Source organism: Balaenoptera physalus (genome assembly GCF_965194825.1).
Source record: "Balaenoptera physalus genome assembly, chromosome: 3".
NCBI lineage: Eukaryota > Metazoa > Chordata > Mammalia > Artiodactyla > Balaenopteridae > Balaenoptera > Balaenoptera physalus.
In genome coordinates this window covers 170,524,864-170,546,914 of record NC_138890.1, presented here as the reverse complement: position 1 = coordinate 170,546,914, position 22,051 = coordinate 170,524,864, and the positions used below count along the sequence as shown (strand labels likewise).

General features: G+C 38.7%; 1 pseudogene across 1 annotated transcript; it reads left to right on the top strand.

Moving 5' to 3' along the window:
• Positions 1-1,695: 1,695 nt before the first annotated feature.
• On the top strand, positions 1,696-6,618 carry LOC309657238 (methionine aminopeptidase 1 pseudogene; annotated as a pseudogene). The gene has a single exon. The product of its transcript is annotated as a methionine aminopeptidase 1 pseudogene (transcript).
• Positions 6,619-22,051: the final 15,433 nt, after the last annotated feature.

Here is a 22,051-nt window from a genome sequence, read left to right as displayed (position 1 = left end):
AAATAAGGACAAATAATCAGAAGAGTGAAAGGAAGAGTTAAATGCAATCTGGAAACCATCCAGTTTTTTTTGCCCAGTGCTTTTTATAGACTGTTGTTTGTTCCAATGAAAGTCATCACTGAATTGTCTGGTAGAAATAATCTAAGTCTATCTTTTTAAATAAACTTTTGATTTAAAAATAGGTTAGGAGAAATGTCTAGTTAGGTCTTCTGCCCATTTTTGGATTTGTTTGTTTGTTTGTTTTTGGTATTGAGCTGCATGAGCTGCTTGTATATTTTGGAGATTAATCCTTTGTCAGTTGCTTCATTAGCAAATATTTTCTCCCATTCTGAGGGTTGTCTTTTCATCTTGTTTATGGTTTCCTTTGCTGTGTAAAAGCTTTTAAGTTTCAGTAAGTCCCATTTGTTTATTTTTATTTTTATTTCCATTTCTCTAGGAGGGGGGTCAAAAAGGATCTTGCTGTGATTTATGTCATAGTGTGTTCTGCCTATGTTTTCCTCTAAGAGTTTGATAGTGTCTGGCCTTACATTTAGGTCTTTAATCCATTTTGAGTTTATTTTTGTGTATGGTGTTAAGAAGTGTTCTAATTTCATTGTTTTACATGTAGCTGTCCAGTTTTCCCAGCACCACTTACTGAAGAGGCTGTCTCTTCTCCATTGTATATTCTTGCCTCCTGTATCAAAGATAAGGTGACTATATGTGTGTGGGTTTATCTCTGGGCTCTCTATCCTGTTCCATTGATCTATATTTCTGTTTTTGTGCCAGTACCATACTGTCTTGATTAATGTAGCTTTGTAGTATAATCTGAGGTCAGGGAGCCTGATTCCTCCAGCTCTGTTTTTCTTTCTCAAGATGCAAATCAAAACTACAAGGAGGTATCACCTCACACCAGTCAGAATGTCCATCTTCAAAAAATTTACAAACAATAAATACTGGAGAGGGTGTGGAGAAAAGGGAACCCTCTTGCACTGTTGGTGGGAATGTAAATTGATACAGCCACTAAGGAGAACAGTATGGAGGTTCCTTAAAAAACTAAAAATAAAACTAGCATATGACCCAGCAATACCACTCCTGGGCATATACTCTGAGAAAACCATAATTCAAAAAGAGACATGTACCACAATGTTCATTGCAGTGCTATTTACAAGAGCCAGGACATGGAAGCAACCTAAATGTCCATCGACAGATGAATGGATAAAGAAGATGTGGCACATATATACAATGGAATATTACTTAGCCATAAAAAGAAACAAAACTGAGTTATTTGTAGTGAGGTGGATGGACCTAGAGTCTGTCATACAGAGTGAAGTAAGTCAGAAAGAGAAAAACAAATAGTGCATGCTAGCACATATATATGGAATCTAAAAAAAAAAAGGTTCTGATGAAATTAGGGGCAGGACAGGAATAAAGATGCAGACATAGAGAATGGACTTGATGGCATGGGGAGGGGGAAGGGTAAACTGGGACAAAGTGAGAGAGTAGCATTGACATATATATACTACTAAATGTAAAATAGATATCTAGTGCGAAGCAGCTGCATAGCACAGGGAGATCAGCTCAGTGCTTTGTGACCACCTAGAGGGGTGGGATAGGGAGGGTGGGAGGGAGACACAAGAGGGAGGGGATATGGGTATATATATATATATATATATATATATATATATATCGCTGATTCACTTTGTTTACAGCAGAAACTAACACACCATTGTAAAGCAATTATACTACAATAAAGATGTTAAAAAAATAAACAATTCTTGGAAGTTTATCAATTAGAAACACAATTTCCTGTATTGCCTTTCTCTCCTAATTGCCTCTGTAATTGTCCTTTCCTATTATTTTTTACCCTTGTAATACAATACCCTCTTAACTGGTGTCTCTAACTTTTGTGTCTCATTTCCCCAGTCCTTATTCCACATAGCAAATAAAAAATTATGTTTGTGAAGCACACACAAAAAATAAATAAATAAAAGAAAAGAAAAGAAAAATAGATTAGGATTTACAGAACATTTGTGAAGGTAGTACAGAGAGTCCCCATATGTCCTACACCTAGTTTCTCCTATTATAAACATTTTATATTAGTAATGTAAAGTTATTACAATTAATCAACCAATACTGATATGTTTTCTATTAACAAAGGCCATACTTTATTTGAATTTCCTTGGCTTTTACCTGATGCCTTTTGGTAACAATCCAAGGATTGTTAGTCCAGGATTCCACAATACATGTATCTGTCATGTCCCTTAAGGCTCCACTTGGCTGTGACAATGTCCCAGTCATTTTCATCACATCATATCTACGGTATATTTATTACCATGACTTACCACTGTTGACGTTAATCTTGATCATCTGCCTGAGATAGTGTTTGTAGGGTTTTTCTAGTGCAGAGTTACTCCCTCCTATTTCTATGTTGTACTTTTTGAGAAGTCACTATACACAACCCACAACTAAGGAGTGGGGAGTTATACTCTACCTCCTTGAGGTTGAAGTAACTACATAAATTATTTGAGCTTCTTCTGAAAGGAAATTTATCTGTTCTTCAATTTTATTTTCTTACACAGTCATTAGTTTACATTGATATGGACTCATGACTGTCTGGTTTACACTGGGTTACAATAAATACTTATTAATTTTGTTGTTGAAATTCTCCAGCTTTAGCCATTAGGAGCTCTTTTAGTTTCCTGTATCTCTTTGATGGACTCTCATCACTGGGCTTTTTCAAACACTTACTTTCTGGCACTATGAGATGCTCTAGGATTATCTAGGATTTTTCCATGTCCCAGTCCTAGAATCAGCAATTTTTTTCAAGTATCCTTGGTTCTTTTCATTGAAGAATGGTATTAGAAAACAAGACCTGGCTGATAAGTGTGCTTGTTGCTACTGGGGTGTCATTGCTTCTGGACCCTCTCAACTAACAGAGCAAGGAAATATATGTGTTTATACTAACCTGTCTATATGCACATATCTGTGAATATCTCTGTATGTATGTATGTATGTATATATATGTTCATATTGATTTTTACCACATGGATCATTCATACCTTCCCCCTTTGCTTGTCTATAGCTTCTATTCCAATAAGCAGAAATCTGGTTCCCACCATCTACTCTCCATTTATTTAGTTATTCAATGCCAGTTGTTCAATTCCAGTCCATCTATATAATGGCTTCACAATTTTTAACCTGTAGGGAACAACTTAATCAGCTATAGTATAGCACTGATGTACAGTTTCCTTTGCTTTTTCTGCATCAATTGATAAAGTCATAAGATTTTTATTTTTTTATATATGATAAATTACACTGATTTTTGAACTATGAGCCAACCTTGCATACTTGGGGAAAAAATGTCACTTGGGTCATGATATATAATACTTTCTATATATTGTCAGGTAAAATTTGCTAACATATTTTGAGAATCATTTTGTTTACATGCATGAGAGATATTGTTCTGCAGTTTTCTTATGATGTCTTTATCTGATTTTATTGTTAGAGTAATGCTGGACTTGGATAGTAGGTTAGGAAGTATTCTTTTCCTTCTAGTTTTTGGAATAAATTATGCAAACTTGGTATTATTTTGCCTATGTCAAAGGCAGAAGTGTTTATCTAAGGAAATTTACTGGAAAACTTTGATGGGATACATTAGATTTGTTTCCATTACAGCAGATTCTTTCAGAGTGAATAAAGGTTCCTATCAGTTCTCATGATTTTCTGAAAGGATTTGAGATTACTAAAAGAATAAAATCAACATAAAGCAACTTCACATTATATTATAGATTTGAAGAATATGTTTGTTTCAGGGAAAATTTACTGAGGTTAGTCTAATCAACATTCTGTAGTCTGGTGCAGGAAGAAGGAAGAATGAGATTTCTGCTTAGCTAATAAGTTAGACTACTTCATACCTGAGAAGCAGCAACGAGCATAGATGGAGGTTTCTTCTTTACTCAAAACGGTGTAGACTTTCACCCTGATTTACCAAGTATTTTTCCTATTGTCCAATCAACTTGTCCAGTTTGGCATTCATCCTGGATTTTTCATTTTTAAAGAAGTATTGTTAATGGTTGTATGAAGATAAATTCAGATGTTTGAGCCAGACTTCCACATTGTACATCCAGCTTCTCCTTTGGTTGTCATCTAACCCCATAATTAAACCTATATGTTCTACATGACACTAAATTTTTTTAAATAAACAAGTTCTGTAGGTTTTGCTTGTTTTTGTTAAAACCCGGTTGGAAATATTTAATCAAATATTAAATAAATGTTGGATCAAAAGATGTCAACTTTCAAAGCTTTGAGTGAGTTCCAGATAGGGAAAATGAAGTTTACATGTAGAAAGCATTTATCCTATGAAAACATGGAAGAGACTACAACATACATAGATTTATAATTGCACTGTGGAATACTTCACCTTGTGGGAAGAGTCTTTTGGTGGAGTTCCCACTTTTAATTTGATATGTTAATTCTAAGTACTGCAACAGAATATTAAAATACCTGTGGACTTTCAGCATTTAGACTTGACAAAACTTTCAAAAAATCATAAACACAAGGAATAATACTCTGGAAAACTGAAGGTGGTATTTGTACATGGGAAATATTCACACTTTCACTTTAAATATTTTTGTGTTGAGAATACGCTCTATTGAACAGATTTTGCTCTTAGGTTAGCAGGTACTATGGCACTTAGAGAAATAATATTTTCTCTATTAAAACTATTATGATCTATGGAAAAGAGTCAAAGTTGTTAACAATTTCAAATTTGCTAATCATAAGATGCAATTTTGAAAATTAAGACTAATATAACCATATTAATAAAATACACTCTCATAATTATGCACTTTTGGTGTGAACCAAAAAATATTATATATTTGAATATGAATTGTGGTGGTGGTAGAAGCATTAACAGACTAGACGGGGCGTGGGGGGGCGGTGGGTAGGTACTGCTGTTGGAAGCTGAGAAAGGAAACTATGGCTACCCTCTTGTATGCACCATATTTTGAGCCTGAAATGAGGAAGCCAAAGCTGGGAGGGGCTCGGTGAGGGGCTCCTCCAGCAGCCAGGCAGCATGGCGGCCTTGGAGATGCGTGTGTGCGAGACGGATGGTTGCAGCAGCGAGGCCAAGCTCCAGTGTCCCACCTGCATCAAGCTGGGCATCCAGGACTCGTACTTCCGCTCGCAGGAATGTTTTCAAGGAAGTTGGGCTACTCACAAGTTACTACATATGAAAGCAAAAGATTTAAAGGCCAAGCAAGAAGTGTCTTCCTGGACTGTGGAAGGGGATATCAACACTGAGCTATGGGCACGTTATTGATATACTAGTAAACTCAGACCACATTATCCACTGATGTCAACAAGGCCAGTGCCAAGTCATAGTCAAAGACCAGATTATGCTGATCACCCTTTAGGAACGTCTGAATCTGAGCAGGCTCTTAAAGGTACTTCTCAAGTTAAGTTACTTTCATCTGAAGATATAGAAGGGATGCGACTGCTAGAGAAGCCTATGTGGACATTGATGCTGGGGTGATTAAACCAGGTGCAACTACTGAAGAAATAGATCATGCTGTACACTTAGCATTCATTGCAAGAAATTGCTATCCTTCTCCCCTGAATTATTATAATTTCCCAAAGTCTTGTTGTACTTCAGTGAATGAAGTGATCTGCCATGGAATTCCAGACAGATGGCCCTTGCAAGAAGGTGATATTGTTAATGTGGACATCACTCTTTATCACAATGGTTATCATGGGGACCTGAATGAGATGTTTTTTGTTGGAGACGTGGATGAGGGAGCACGGAAACTGGTTCAGACCACGTGTGAGTGCCTGATGCAAGCCATTGATGCAGTGAAACTTGGTGTTCAATACAGAGAATTGGGAAACGTTATCCAGAAGCATGACCAAGCAAATGAATTTTCAGTTGTTCAAAGCTATTGTGGGCATGGAATCCACAAGCTTTTTCATACAGCCCTCAATGCACCTCACTAGGCCAAAAATAAAGCAGTTGGAGTGATGAAGGCTGGCCACATATTTACAATTGAGCCAATGATTTGTGAAGGTGGAAGGCAGGATGAAACCTGGCTGGATGGCTGGACAGCAGTGATGAGAGATGATGGGAAGCTGTCTGCCCAGTTTGAGCACACCCCGCTGGTCACGGACACTAGCTGTGAAATCCTAACCCCGCGACTCGATAGCTCGTGGCCTCATTTCATGTCCCAATTTTAATTTCTCCTGAGATGGTGCATCTCGGTGATAACTTCTGGCTGTACTCTGCATTTTATTGAGAGTGCAGAATGGAAGAGGAAATTTTTTAATTACTTGTTTTGTTTTGATTATAGATAAGGAAGGACTACAGCATTTGATGTGTGTCCTCAAGAACTTGTCTTGGGTCTGAAAAAGCCAGGAAGAATAAAGGAAGCATTTCTCCATTCCTCTCAATGCTCCCTTCTCCCCACAAAAAAAATCTCTGCACTCCCGTTTTCTTATTTTCCCTTTGAGCAATTTTACTTAAACCTGCTTCTAAGTTGATTTTATCACTGCCACAACCAGGCCATTAGAGCCAGCTGCTTTCCAGGTGAATGTTGGAGACAAGAATCCTTGAAACTTTAGCAACATACCTTGCTCCCGATTTTTTTATTATATTTGTATGGAACTATATATGTATACATTTTAAATTCCATATATGTAATTACTGAACATTATATGACCTGGAGTTTGTGTTGATTCTGCTCTGACAAGGTCAAAAGCTGTCATAAATGGACTTGTCGTTTGCAGTGATTTAATCCCCATCTGGAAATTGGCCTCCCTTCCCCTTGCTAATTATTTACCTTTATAATTGTGTGTAAGGAAGCACTCGGTAGGCGAGACTTGCCAATGTGGATTCTGTGAGTGAATGGATGTAGAAAAATTCACTTTGGAAAAAGGTTACCAGATTTTTAAAAATCTAGTTTATGGCAAAAATAGCCATGTTCGAAGTGGAAGCTGGCTGTGCAGAGAAGGAGATTTTTGTAATCCATTGCTATTTCAGACCTCTGTTTGGTCTTAATGGGAGGAAAAACGCTCCCTTCACCTCTCTGTCTTATTTCAAGGTCATCCCTTGGAGATATTCAGAGAAGGGTGGAAGGTGCACTGTGGATGTTGATGGGGAAAGACAGTTCTGAAATCTCTCCAGCAGTGAGCAGAGTCTGGAAATTTTAACGTTTAGTAAACCTGGTGGTGATGAGAAACAAACTTCTTTGGAGACTGGACTGTTCCCTTGCAGAAGGGATACAGCTGTCCTTGGTGTGCTGAAAACACACTTCTCCTTTACAAAGTTTGGAACCTCATTAGAAATGACCTCAGCTGCCCAACATCTGTGTTCCTTTCAGTAGTTCAGTCCAAATGGGAGTGTATCCGGTGAAGACATATCAGATCAAAGTCATTGTCATTAGAGTGTACTTGATTACTGAGTATCTGGTAACTTTATTCTAAGATAATTTGATACCACTGACATGTTACACTTGTACGAGAACACCTTTCCAAGAGTGCCTCAGACCTTTATCACTTTAAAGGGATTATGATAATGTTTTCATTACTTTTATTATTTTAATGATTTAGTAAAGTGGTTGAATCTGGTATAGACTTTTGGGGGTATGTGTGTGAAGCTTTTTAACAAACTGTAATATTTGTGAATGGAATGCCTTGCAACATGAATGTTAATATAATGTATAAAGTGAGATTTTAAAAGTTTGAATGATTATCCTGCCAAAAAAAGCTGAGAGGGGATTGTGTACACCCAGGTGGAGAGTGTAGTCATGAATTCACATACAGCCCACACGTGAAGCAAGTGGACCATGCAGAAACAAACGGCTTCATGATTTCATTAGCTCCACGATCAGAAACAATATTAATTAATTGAAGGGAGATCCAGACCCACCTCCTATTCCCACCGAGATACAGATACTGTCACATAATTGCATTTCTTCCCCACACCCAACCCATCCCTACTCCTGGAGAAGTGAGAAGATGCAGGTCACACCACACCTTGTCTTCTCTCTCTCTCGGGAGCTCACTATAACTGGGCAGAAGAGAAGAAATGGCAATGATTGATTCCTAAATGTGAGTATTATTTACCCCAATAGAAGTGATATTTAATAACTGCATTAAACTACAAACTCCAAAATAACTTTATTTCTTTTTATCTAATCTCTAGAACGAATGGGGAAGAGTGGGTAGGACAATGGCAATGTGGCTTAAAAGGGGCAAGGTTGATAATGATTATTAGAATAAAACCTGTCCTATCTTTGCACCTCACTGAATTCACAAGAAAAGATAAAATACTCTGAACATCCACCCACATTCTAATGCCAGATAATTCAGAATTGTCCTTTGCCTTTCCTTATTCTCTATCTCATGAGCCTTATTGATTTTATTGGGTTGTTTGTTTTTGTTTTTGTTTTTATATTGAGCTATAGAAGCTGTTGGTATATTTTGGGAATTAAGCCTGTGTCAGTCACATCGTTCACAAATACTTTCTCTCATTCCATAGGTTGTCTTTTCGTTTTGTTTATGGTTTCCCTTGCTGTGCACAAGCTTTTAAGTTTAATTAGGTCCCATTTGCTTATTTTTGTTTTTGTTTCCATTACTCTAGGAGGTGGATTAAAAAAGGTCTTGCTGCAATTTATGTCAGAGAGTGTTCTGCCTGTGTTTTCCTCTAGGAGTTTTATAGTATTTGGTCTTACATTTAGGTCTTTAATCCATTTTGAGTTTATTTTTGTGTATAGTATTAGAGAATGTTCTAATTTCATTCTTTCATATGTAGCTGTCCAGTTTTCCCAGCACCACTTATTGAAGAGACTGTCTTTTCTCATTGTATATTCTTGCCCCCTTTATCATAGATTAATTGACTATCAGTGCGTGGGTTTATCTCTGGGCTTTCTATCCTGTTCCATTGATCTATATTTCTGTTTCTGTGCCAGTACCATACTGTTTTGATTACTGTAGCTTTGTAGTGTCTTTTACTTTCTGTGTATTTCCTGGGAGTGTTAACTTCTTTCCAGCACCACCACCATCAGCCCTCACCAGAATTAATGCAGTTTTCTCCCAACTGTTCTTCCTGTCTCCATGTTGGCTCCTCTCCAAGTTATATTCCATACAGCAACCATAATAACATTAAAGAGCATAACCATAACAGGAATTAATCAATTCAATCTATTGTTCTCTTATTTCTATGAAGCGGCTTCTTCAGAAAATAAAATCCAAGGTCATTTACATGATCTAATTGGCCCTGTGAACCACCTTTATCTACTGTTTCAGCTTCATTTCCTACCACTCAATTTTTTTCTCACTATACCCCAGGTGTACCTGTATCTTCTATTTCCTGAAAATCCAACATCACCTCCTATCTCCCAGTACCTTCATACTTGCCCTCTACCTGGGTTGTTCATCTGCTATGCTTCACCTGGATAACTCCTACTAATCCTTCCTGCTTCAACTAAGTGTCACTTCCTTCATCTTCCCACGCTTGAATTCTCCCAGACCATTTTGAGTCTGCTAGAATTAGCTATTTTCATTTTGCACAGTTCATTATGATTTTAGTTAAATACATTGTGCGACTATGGGTTTCATATCTGTTTTGCTTTTAGACCATAAGTTCTATGGCAGAATGAGAAGGAGTGAGGGGAAACCCACACCAGCCTTGTTAACTGAATATTTGAAAGGACATGGACCAGACTGCATTCTTGAGAGTGTTATCTGGGAAAGAAAATTCTCTGTTATCCAAGTGGTGATGGAAGCATTGGCCAGTCAACACCATGGGGAGTCTCCTTCTTTCCCAGTGGTTTTATAACTTCTTATAAGGCATTTTGTCAGCTCCTCCAGAGCCTAAGCTGGCATAAGCTGACAGAGTCAGGAATCTAAGCTGGAAGAGTGTGACTCTGTTGACTAACACATGAATCCATTCCAGAAAACAAGGATTGTATTCCCAGTTTCGTTATTAATTTTCTCTGTGCTCCTGAGCAAAGTACTCAGCATTTCCAAGCACAACTTCATCCCTTCAGCAAAATGCTGACTTGGCTCCTTAGGGAAATAACATATTGTAGTGCATTTCAGATTTTTTAAAAATGGTATTGAAATGAAAAGCAATTACTTTCTTATGTTGTAATATTGATCACAATCCAGCTATCTTATTGACCCAACAACACATTAATTATTGATATAAATTGTTTGCTTGAATCTAATTCAATTAAATGTTGTCGTCATCACCCTCATGGTAAAGTTGCGTTTATCGCCAGGACTGTTAGACAGTTTGAATGCCCTGCCAGGTGTTGCTCTGTGAGTGGGTTGCTTCATAGCTAAAAACATGCCAGAGAATGATGGGCTTGATTCTAGTAGGATGTGAAGGGCACACTCAAATGCCTCACGAGATTTCTCCTAAATTGTGACATGTTCAGTAAAACACTTAAACTATTAAAGGGACTCCTTCCAAATACTCCAAGGGGGCGGGGACTTGGCTGAAGATAGACCTTCTGCTTCCCCAAATTTCTAAAGGCACCTAATTCTTCTTGATTTAAAAGAGTATCACTACTTAGCAAACTATATGCTAAGTAGATTCAAATTAGCTAAACTAGACCACCTGATTTTATTTTTATTGTCTTATATATCCAAGCTTGTTAACAGAAATTACAGTGCCAGAAAATCTTTGCTATCATATAAGAAAACAAGAAAATCTACCACAAGCAAGGTGATGAATGTTAACTAGATTCATTGTAGTGATCATTTTGCAATATATACAAATACTGAGTCATTATATTGTGCACCTGAAACTAATATAATGTTAAATGTAAATTGTACTTCAGTTAAAAAAGAGAAAGTCCAATGATATATAACCAAATTCATTAAAAAATAATATATCCTTGAGATGAACTCTCTCCTGTACCAGGCAATTGATTTAGTTAAATATATAGAAAAATCAAATATATTTTTGTGGATTTTGACATTGGGACCAATTCACAAAAATTATACAGCACCATATATTGGTTTAATAAAAAGAAAGGCTTTAAATGATCCAAGAATAAGGTGGACTATATAGTGAATTCCTGGTCATGCGGAGTATAGGCCTAATGGTCACTGTCAGATAAAAATCCCATATGATCCAGAGGGTTTATTAAAGGATGTCTGATAGCACCCCTACCTTCAAAGTTCCAAATGTGGACCATAGAAATAAATTCTGCCCCTAGCTAACATTCACAGCCTTGACTATTGCTATATTAGTTATCCACAAGAGAGTTCAGGTTCAGAGTCTCTAATGAGCTTGCAGTCAGATGGTGCCTGGAGCTGCAGTACTCTGAAGGCTTAAATGGGCCGACGGATCAAATTTCAAGGTGTCTCTCTTGCATGCATGGCAAACTGGTGCTGGCCATTGGCCAGGAGACCCAGTTCCTCTCAATGCGGGCTACTTCACAGGAGTATTTGGATGTCCTCATGACGTGGTGCTCACCCCAAAGGTGAAAAATCCAAAAGGTCAAGGAAGAAGCTACAATGCCTTTATAACTTAGTCTCAAAAGGCACATATTGGCACTTGGATAAATGTGGGAGGGAACGGCAGATTGGCATAGATATTAGGAAGCAAGGCTCATTGGAAGCCATCTTGGAGATTAGCTACTCTAGTCCAGCTTCTGTGTTCAATGTTTCCTGTCTATCTCACATGTAAAGCACACGTATGCTTCGTTGGGAGACAACTCTTCATAGGTCTTTCACATTTGTGCACACCTTATGAGCAGAGGCACTGACTGCCTTTTGTTTCAGACTCTCTTTTCGGAGGTGTTTGTATAATGAAAGATACAGTTTTTTCCTCTAGAGGGAAAGACAGGTTTGTTTATAACCTTCAAATGTAGTATCTTCCTCTGAAACAAAATAGAGGAATGCTTATTTTATGGTAAGATAAATATAATGTCTTCCTCTGGACGAAGGACAGGGAAGCTTTCTATTATTTAAAAATATGGGTTTCCTAAACTCAGTGTTTCTCTCCTGTAATGCAACCAACTCTGTGTGCAGATACCTACCTGGGCCTAACTGCATTGTCTCCATGCTACCTGGGGGTAGGGAACTGACACCATTATACTTATGATCATGCTTCTTGCTGTGCATTGAGTAATAAAGTGCGTTTTCTCTGACCAGGGTACCAGCATCCTTGAAACTGTGGCAAGGCAACATGTTACCATGTAAGTATGGTACACCATCCCCCAGTCTTATCCCATTATAGCATCAGCTTGAAGACCAGGATCCTGGCGTCCAAATCAGATCCAGGTGCACAGGTGTATCCTCAGGTACAGCTCTGCGAGGGCAGCTCCTTGAATTTAGTTCCTCTCAGTCTGAAGACCTATGAACTAGAGGCAAGTTATCTCTCCATATACTCAGCATGCAGTGGGGAGACAGGTGTAGAATAACTGCTGTAGACCGTCCTCTTCAAATAGGGGGAATAGGAGACACACATGAATAATTTCCCCATTGTAAAAATCTCCATAGGAAAATCCTGTGGGGCACATAATGCCAGTTCCTTGGCGAGGGCTCAGTATGACTGCCTGAAACCTTGGTAAAGTCTCTGGGCTTTTGGTTCTGACCTCTTAGGCATCCTTCCTTTTGGATTAGAGATAGCTAGTGTTTGCCCCTGAACTACCTGAGTAGCTTTCTCAGCTCGCTTTTTGTTCATAGTAATTGAGGAATCCACAGCCTCTTTGTATTTTGTACTGACTCTGTCCATTTTAGTCCAAGCTGGTGATGTCTCATCTAGTACAATTATGTTAAAAGTTTGTGGGTCTTTTATGGATTTTCAGGGATTCATTTTACTGGAAAATAGACACACAAATCTTATGAAGATATGCCCTTCTTTCCCTTTTGCTTCCTATAAGCCTGCTGTAGGACAATGCCTTATGATTCTTAGAATTTGTATTTGTTTTTAAATTGATGATACATGGGATGTATGCCCTTAACACCCTTAGAGGGGCTTTGGTCTGTTTGAGGCTTCATCTTACATATATCTGGGATCATTACAAAAGGCTCAACATTTACATCCTGGATTTCACCAGTGAACCATGTTTTACTGACAGTGTCCTGGGTTTGATCTTTGCCTGGAAGCCTTTTTTAAATTTTAAGATCTTTTACTATCTGGAAGACTAACGATGAGAAATAGTTTTATATTTGAACCCAACAGCCCTGGTTCCTTTACCTTTAGCAGGTTTTTTTTTTTTCCTTTACCTTTCTCTCCTCTCTTACATGTTGCTATTTGTTGCTAGGAAGCCAGGCAGCACTTCAATACCTTGCCTAGAAATCTCCTTAGATAGATCATTAAGTTAATTATGTACTCTGGTGGGGGGGTGTGGTTTCCCATCTTACACAGGAAATAGTATTACTAAATTTGCTGCCATTTTAAAAATGTGATCTCTTTCCTCCATTTTCCTCAAATTATGTTAAACACTCACTGAGAGCCTTCGTGAAGGCCATCATTCACGTTTAACAGTCTCTTCAAAGCTTTTTAGGATTTTATTAACACTCTTCCGAGGTTCTTGCAGCTTCTGCCCACTGCTGGGTTGCACCACCAATCTCACATGTTTTAAAATTTTTTTTTTTAATCACACCACTTTACTTGTTTGTACCAAAATCTGTACTAGTTACCTATTTTTGTGTAGCAAACCACCCAAAATTTGTATCTTAAAAAATAATCATTCATTATCTCCCAAGGTTTCTGACAGTCAAGAATTCAAGAACAGTTTGGTAAGGAAGTTCTGACTTGAAGTCTTTTGTTGAGTTCCAGTCAGATACTGGCCTGAGTTAAAGTTATTTGAAGGTTTGACTGGGTCTGGGTTATCTTCTTTCAAGATGTTTCCCTGACTTTTCTATGAAATAGTCGCTGGCTTTGGGTCAAGGACCTCTATTCCTCTCCATATGGGTCTCTCCTTGAGGATGTTTGGGTGACCCTACAGAACAGTGTCTGGTTTAGCCCAAAGAAAGTGACTTGAGAGACCAGGGTGGAAAGTGTAATGTTTTTAATGACCTAGTGATAACTTTCATAAACTTCACTGATCACACCGGGCCAGCTCTGACTCAATGTGATGGCACGTGGACCACATTAAAGAAGTGAGGACCACTGGCGATCTTCTTGCAGGCCCACCACTACTGCTACCAGTCATGATTCTAGAAATTTAAGAGTTCTCCATGACCCATGAAGAAGCAAGTGGTGAGAACAAAACCATTTCTGTGCTGGGTATTGTTGCTCAGAGGAATATAGTCAGACTCTAAATTTTGCCATTCAAATGTGGAAACAAGGGATGATCCCAAATCCTGTTATCAGGTTGAAATGTGCACGTCTATATGTCTGTGTTTTTAGCTTTTTTACATGAAACATGAAATTTAAAAATATATAGATATAAGCCTTTTATTTTGAAATAATTGCAGATTTATAGAAAAGTTGTAAAGATAGTACAGAGGTCCTGTATACCTTTCATCCAGTTTTCCCTAATATTAACATCTTATATAACTGTGGTACATTTGCCAAAACCAAAACATTAACATTGGTGAATCATATGGATTAAACTGCAGGCTTAGTTTGGATTTCACCAGTTTTTCCACTGATGTCCTTTTTCTGTTCCAAGATTCAACCTAGGAAACCACATTACATTTAGAGAATGTAAAGGGTCACATCTCCCTCTTGAACCACATTTCATGTTTCCAGCTCTCCTGCTCTCCCTCTCCCACCACAATCATTTCAAACCTTATTGAGATGTCCAGTCCCTCATCTCTTTCCTTTTTCCAATCATTCTCCTCTTGGCTTTACTTAATTCTCTATACACCTGGACCACAGGTTTCACTACACTGATGGTCATTCAGTTTTCATTGTATCAGTTCTCCACCTTCCACAGGTTTTCACTATCCATCAACAGAAAACTCCATCTCTGGATAAATGAAGTCTCCAAATCTCCCCCCAACCCATCCTTAGATTGGTGAGCACTCTTAGAGAATACATACTTGCAGATTAGGACCTCTGAAAGTTCACGCTGTCTAATCACCAAGTTTCCTCAGTGCTACCTGGCAGTCCTCCTGAATAGCCCTCATCACCATCCCCTATTTTAAATGGTTCTAAGAGTCAATCACTATTTTACACTTTTTATACTATTACACCTACCCCCATCACCATTCAGAAAACTCTCTCTCCAACTTCACTTAGGAAATACAGGAATTATGAAGAATGTACCAAACTTCTTCCATAGCTGTACCCACCCTGATGCCACACTTTCTGGCCCCTGCTCTCATCCTTCCTTACCTCCTGCTCAGTGGAGGAAGCTCTGATTTTGACCACAGACTGTCATCCACGTTACGCTTGTGATGTACACTCTTTCTGCTCCTTTGGAACCTCACCCCATGAATCATCCCAGCTCTGCATCAATCTTTAACCTCTCCCCACTTGCTGCTCTGCTTCCTCCTGCCCATGGGTTCGTGTTCATTTCCTGCCTCAGAAAAACTCTCCTGCAATCCTACTTCCCCCTTTGCCTACTGCCCTAAAGACTTTGGTTTTCAGATGCTGTCTTGGGACCTACATGCATGGTTTTGGCTTCACTTTCCATCATTCACTCCTCAGTCTTGACAGTAGAGCATATGTCCCATTGCTCCATGAAGCTGATCTTGCCGAGGACACTAGAACCTGTACACTGTCAAATGTCACTGCACATCATCACTTATTTTTCCTGAGCCCGCTGCAAGATTGGACTCAATGACCTAGTCTTCCTTCCAAAACACTTTGTCCTTTAATATCCAGATGACAAGGACTCCGTCCTCTCCTGATCTTGCGGGTTGTTTTTTTTTTCTCTGAATTCTCTTTCTCAATCTCCTTTGCAAGCTTCTTCTTTTCCACTTTTAATATTGGGGTTTCATCCTGGCTTCATTTTCTATTCTTTCTTCATGGTTAATGAAATGCTCACGCCAACCCCTCCTATAAACTATCACCCCGCTGGCTCCAGATTAAAATATACCAGGTTTAGGTTTCTTCATACCTAATTTATTTATAGAGCATGGATTTTCAAGTAAATAAGTTTTTTAAAACTTATTTTTCTGCAAACACATGTGTGAAAGTTACAAATATTCAAAAATATTTCAATTTGAAATAATTATTAAATTAAAATAATTTTAAAATTTCTTAAATTTTACTGACATTTTCTAAAAACTGGTTAATTACAGTTTCATATTATTTGAATGCTATTTCCTAGAGATACATATAGGGTAAAATTTTAAATACTTTTCATTTCTTTTTTTATTTTCACTCTTTCCTCATAAAAAATGTCAAATATTTATTAGTATTTGTGTTCTTCCCAGTGGTATTGCAAACTTTGGAAATATCATCAAAGTTACACCTGCAATTTGAATTTTCTATGTAATACTTATGCCAGAAATTTTAGTTTTTGCATAATTTAATACTCAAAAAAAGTTAGCCATAGTATTAGTCAATTTTTCCTGTGGAAGAAACAACCACAAAATTTCAGTAGTTTACAAGGGTCCTGGGTCTGCAGGTGAGCTGTGGTTAAATTGGTCTGGGCTGAGCTCAGCTAAGTCATACATTCCAGGCCCCCAGAATGTTTCTGGGGTGCTCTCCAGGTCTTCATTTGGGGGACACAGGCTGAATAGGGCAGGGGCCACCTGAGGCCCAAGAGCCAAGCCCAACTTCACAAGCACATTTAAAGCTTCTGTTTGATCAAGTCCAGTAATGTTCCCTCGGCTAATGTAAGTCACATGGCCGAGTCCATCACCGATTTGGTGGAGAGGTGCATTCCACCCCAAGGGAAGGCACTGCACTCTTCCTTCCACATACAGTCCTACTATGGTGAGACAGCGCAGAATAAAGATATAATCTGACCTGCCAACACCAGTGTATGGCTATTAGGGTGGATCTTGAATGACCATTCTGATCATGGGGCATGAGCAGGAATCTGGGCTTCTTTCACTATAAACACTAAACTTACGTTCAAGAAAATCATCTCCAGCATCTTCCCTCTTTATCGGCCAGAGAGAGATCCTCCAAAATACGTATTATGCTCCAGCTTTTTTCAAGACACAAAAAATTCCACAAAAGTATTTGACCTTTGCAGTGTACTGGCTTTTATCTTTTTAATTGAATTTTCTATCTTTTTTTTTCTGATGTGTCCTATATGGGAGCTCACTCAATTTAAATGATCAGCAATCCATGGGTAATGAAAAACCACCAACAATTTTGAAAGACTGCCAAAACACAGACCAATTCTCCAACCCTGTTCTCAGACCCTTGAAAAAAGATGTACTCCAGCACAATTATGTCAGGGGGAAATAAGGAGGAAATGACCACTTCACCCAGTTCTAAAACATATCAGATATAGTAAATATGGAGTTACTCCCTATAATGCAATTTGTGATATTCTTAGTGTTAAAAGAATGAGTAAAAATTCCTCTGTATCTCGTTCCCTGGATTATATTTTACTCAGTAAGACTGGTTTTCATAAATCCATTTGGTCAGGAGTTTCCATTTACAGCCTATTTCCCCATATCAGTTTCTTAAAATCCTACATTAATAGAGCCTTAATAAGCATTATCACCCCTCCCAAATGCCAAACACATTTGGGGAATTGTTAAAACAAGTTATTTGTTATGAGTTTAATCAGAAGATTGAATCAACTAAAAGGCTTTCAACTTCCGAGAGGAAACACAGATGTTCATGGTTTCCCATATGCACTGGACCCCAGACTTTTTTTCTATGGAGCATCTTAGGCAATAGATTTCTGTAGAACAAGAAAGGGAAAGGCTTATCTAGGGAATGACCCATGAGAACATAACCCCCTCCCATATGCAGGGGGTGCTATGGTGGTGATTGGTCTACAGTGGGGCTTCCTGCTGGGAAAGCAGTGCATGCCCTGCCTCAAGGGACTGACAGACACCACCCACTTCAGATGAATACCTTAAGAACAGAATTTCATTAATGAGAAAATGTAGGGGGAAAGGGAGGAGCCCTGGGATCCCAACCATTGCACGTTGCCTGAGAGGGTCCTCAGGTTCAGGTGGGGTCAGTGTCTGTAATCACCTATCTGTCCCTTCACCAGTGTTGCATTTGTTCTGTTTCTAACAGACTTTGAAAACCAAATCAATTAGTCTTTTCTCTTCTAGATTCAGCCACTTCCTATCACACACGGAGTTAATTTGTAGGCAGAATAGAAGCCTGTGTTCCTCTCCATCTAAATTCTCCTTTCTGCTGTGAGCTTGAGCCCAAATCGTGGAAGGCAATATGATGATACTGTCTAATAAGGCAGACAACAAAGTGCAATGAAGATGCTTCTCCTTATGTCTATAAATGAGCTATTACCAGAGGTGGAATCAGCAGGAAATCCTTAATGGAAAGAGATGAAGGTAGGTTAGATAGACCATCCTGCACAGGCAACAGGGGTTGCACACGTAGTAACTATGTCTATCCCTGGCACAAGGGACTGAATGTGGTGCAGACTCAACAGACTGCTTTTAAACAAATGGTAACTACAAAGAATTGAGAATTGTCCAGCAGACGCCTCAGGCTTAGAGTCTGATGAATGTTGTGGGAGATGAAAAAATTCTATTTTTGAATAAAATTTCCAGAGCAAGTGTTAGGTGATTTGCCAAAAAGCACAATTTATCTTGATAAACTGCAATATTAAAAAAGGCAAAAAGTACAGCTGGCATGATCATTTCCCAGGTAATCAATGCATATGGAAAGAGGGGTTCCAAAACGGGGAAATGATGAAACCTGGATATTTATGTTAAAACCGAGGCAATCTTCTGCCTTTCATTATCATAAAGTGGCAGGCAATTAAATTAAGAGGGAAAACTTTTCTCAATTAGAACTATGCCTTGGCTCAGGGACATTCAAAAATGACATTTTGCAATAACATGCCCACAAGAAATCACACCCTTCTGAAAAACAATCTGAGATTAAAAATATATTTTTAACATATTAAAATTCAAACCCTGTATCAGAATCTAAATTAAAAAGTATTTGTACATGTGTTCAGCCGTCTGGAGATTCCCCCTGACCCCAGCTGCCCCCTCGTCATGCTCCTGAAGGTAACAACTTTCAACAAGCTCTAGTTTCCTCATTCCTCAGATGGCTGTCATTAATCATCATAAAATAATTTATGTTTTATGCTGACATTTATATGTGCTTATATATCTATATCAGATTCTCTACCTCTAACATAAACAATTTCTCATATTGGATGGGGGAAGAGCGGGAGGGGGGGAGAGACAAAATGAGTGTGTATTGTCAACTTAAAAAATATGCACAACCTAAAAGTTGAGGATTATGTTTTATTACTATTTTTTTTTATTGAAGTGTGGTTGATTTACAATGCTGTGCAATCTCTGCTATACAGCAAAGTGACTCAGTTATACACATCTAGACATTCTTTTTTTATATTCTTTTCCATTATGGTTTATCTGTGGTGACCTAAATGAGAAGGAAATCCAAAACAGAGGGGATATATGTATACATATAGCTGATTCGCTTTGCTGTACAGTATAAACTAGCACAATATTGTCAAGCAACTATACTCCAATGAAAAAAAAAAAGAAAAGAGTAATCCTAAGAGTTCTCATTATGAGGAAAAATTTTTTTTCCATTTCTTTAATTTTGCATCTATATGATATGATGGATGTTCACTAAACTTATTGAGGTAATCATTTCATGATGTATGTAAGTCAAATCATTTTGCTATACACCTTAAACTCACAGTGCTGTATGTCAATTATGTCTCAATAAAACATGAAGAAAAAAAAATGGAATAGTTTGCATCTACCAACCCCAAACTTCCAGCCCATCCCTCTCCCCTCCCCCACTCCCTTGGCAATCACAAGTCTGTTCTCTCTGTCTGTGAGTCTGTTTCTGTTTTATAGGTAGGTTCATTTGTGCCGAGAGTTATGTTTTATTTGGAGAAATTTTTAGGACTTCAGGCCCAGGAGAGAGCATGTCAAGTAACCCTGAGAGAAGTGCTCCGAGGAGGTGAGGGGAGAGCTAGGATATATAGGAGTTTTGCAACAAGGGGCAGGTAGTCTGAACTTCAAAAGATTATTGTTAATTAAAGAAACTAGATATCTCAAGTTAAGGTATTTAGTGCTTTTCTATGTATGGGAAGGTGCAAGAGTCTGGGCTCACTGAAATCATTCCTTTGATATGCACCTTAGCTACCTGGGGCCAATATCCTGTGTTTTCACATCCTGAGTTTCCTCAGGGCTCACAGTAGGGAGTGGCTGCAGTGTGATGGCTGCTAGGTGGCAGGTATTCTTTCTTTCCTTCCTGAGTTCCCTCAGGACTCACCAAATCACATCATCACTGCTGACCCTGACATCCTTTGTTTACTGATATGGCAGGAAATATTGCATTTCTCAGTATAATATGTATAAAATTGAGAGCATTTCAGACACTCTCCCATGTGCTTGAGTACACACACCAAATAAATTATGAATTACAGTTAAGATTGACTCTAATCTTTCTCAAATTGGGAATTTAACACAGCACTGAACAAATATCATTATTCTCCTGAGATGGTAAAGGCTGGGTTACACAAAACCTGCAGCCTTCCTGCTCAATGAAAATAAAAATATTGCAAATCTAATTCTAGGGGATTTAAATTTACAAGTTCAAATTTAAATACGCCACATGCTCAGGTATTTTTTCTTCTTTTCTTGAGCTGCAATGATACATTTTGCAGAAATTCAGAAGTGCTGTTACCCCCTTAAAAGTAACGGCCAAAAATTACACTCCTGCCACCCAATACACACCTTGGAGTGAAGAAAACATCAGGCTGAAACCTCCAATCCAATCTGAGTGAGATGGCATGGAATCCATTTCCTGCTTTGTCCCTCTAGCTGTTTCAGATGCGGCGGCTGACCCACCGATGGAATTGTTGTTTGTGCTTGTAAGGAATGTCACACCCGTGTGTCAGGGTTGGCCTTGTTCCCAGTGGCCACCTCGCTGTGATTCCAGGGTTCTTGTGGAGGCTCGTCACCCTTCTCCAAATCTCCTCTTTTTCTCCACTCCCTTGCTGAAGTAAAAAAAAATGCACAACGTGAGAGGTGTGAGTTAAGTATTATTTGCGGCAAAATGAGGACTAGAGGCTGGGAGACAGCAGCTCAGATAGCTCTGAACAACTGCTCCCAGGAGGCAGGGAGGGAAGGTCAGTATAGATGTGATTTTGGTGAAGGGGGACCGCATACAATCAAGCTCATATTTTTTGCAGAAGGTTCTGCTAGTCTCATGAAGGTTTCTGCTAGTCGCCAGGAGCAGACGTCACCATGAAGGATTTTAGTGCTTTTCTAGATATGAGAATATGCAAGAATTGGGCTCATTAAATTGTCTCCTGAAAATATCTAACTATCTGAAGACCTGTTCTGCCAGTTTTTCCCAGAGCAGAGAGGGCCTCATTTCTGCTCTCCACCCTGAACTCCTTTCAGGGGGGGTGTTGAAAGTCGGCAGGGGCAGCGGCTCATGATTTAATCCTTGGAGAGGTAGATGGCAAGTGCCAATTTGTAGCTGACACCCTGAATCTTTTACTGTTTCAGCACTATAATCTTCTAATAAAGGCCATCGTTGTGTGGATTATTTCCAAGATTAAGGTAAGAGCCAGCGTTCTTTATCCAATTTTACTGTAGTTGGATATCTCCCCTTCCTCTAAATTCACAGTTTTAATAAATAGGGCCAGAGCTGGAGAACAACCAGACCCATGACTGAGGGTTTGTCAGAGAGGGTGGGGTGGGTCCGCGGGAGAAAAAGTGGATATGTGAAGTACCAGTACACAATTGTTCTTCTTTGAACATCTGTCAAAAAGCTAACATCTGTCGAAAACCTTTCTAGAACTTCATGGGGGAAAAACAGATGGAATTTGCTCATCAATTAGTCCAAAAGGAAATCCATATTCAGATCCAGAATGGAGTTGAGCTTCCTTCTTCTCAGTATTACACGTGTGGAAAGAGTAACCGTGCTTTTGATCATCAAAGTCCATTTGGCAGACGCTTCGTATGGTCACACATTCCTCTGATGAGGAATTGGGACTTT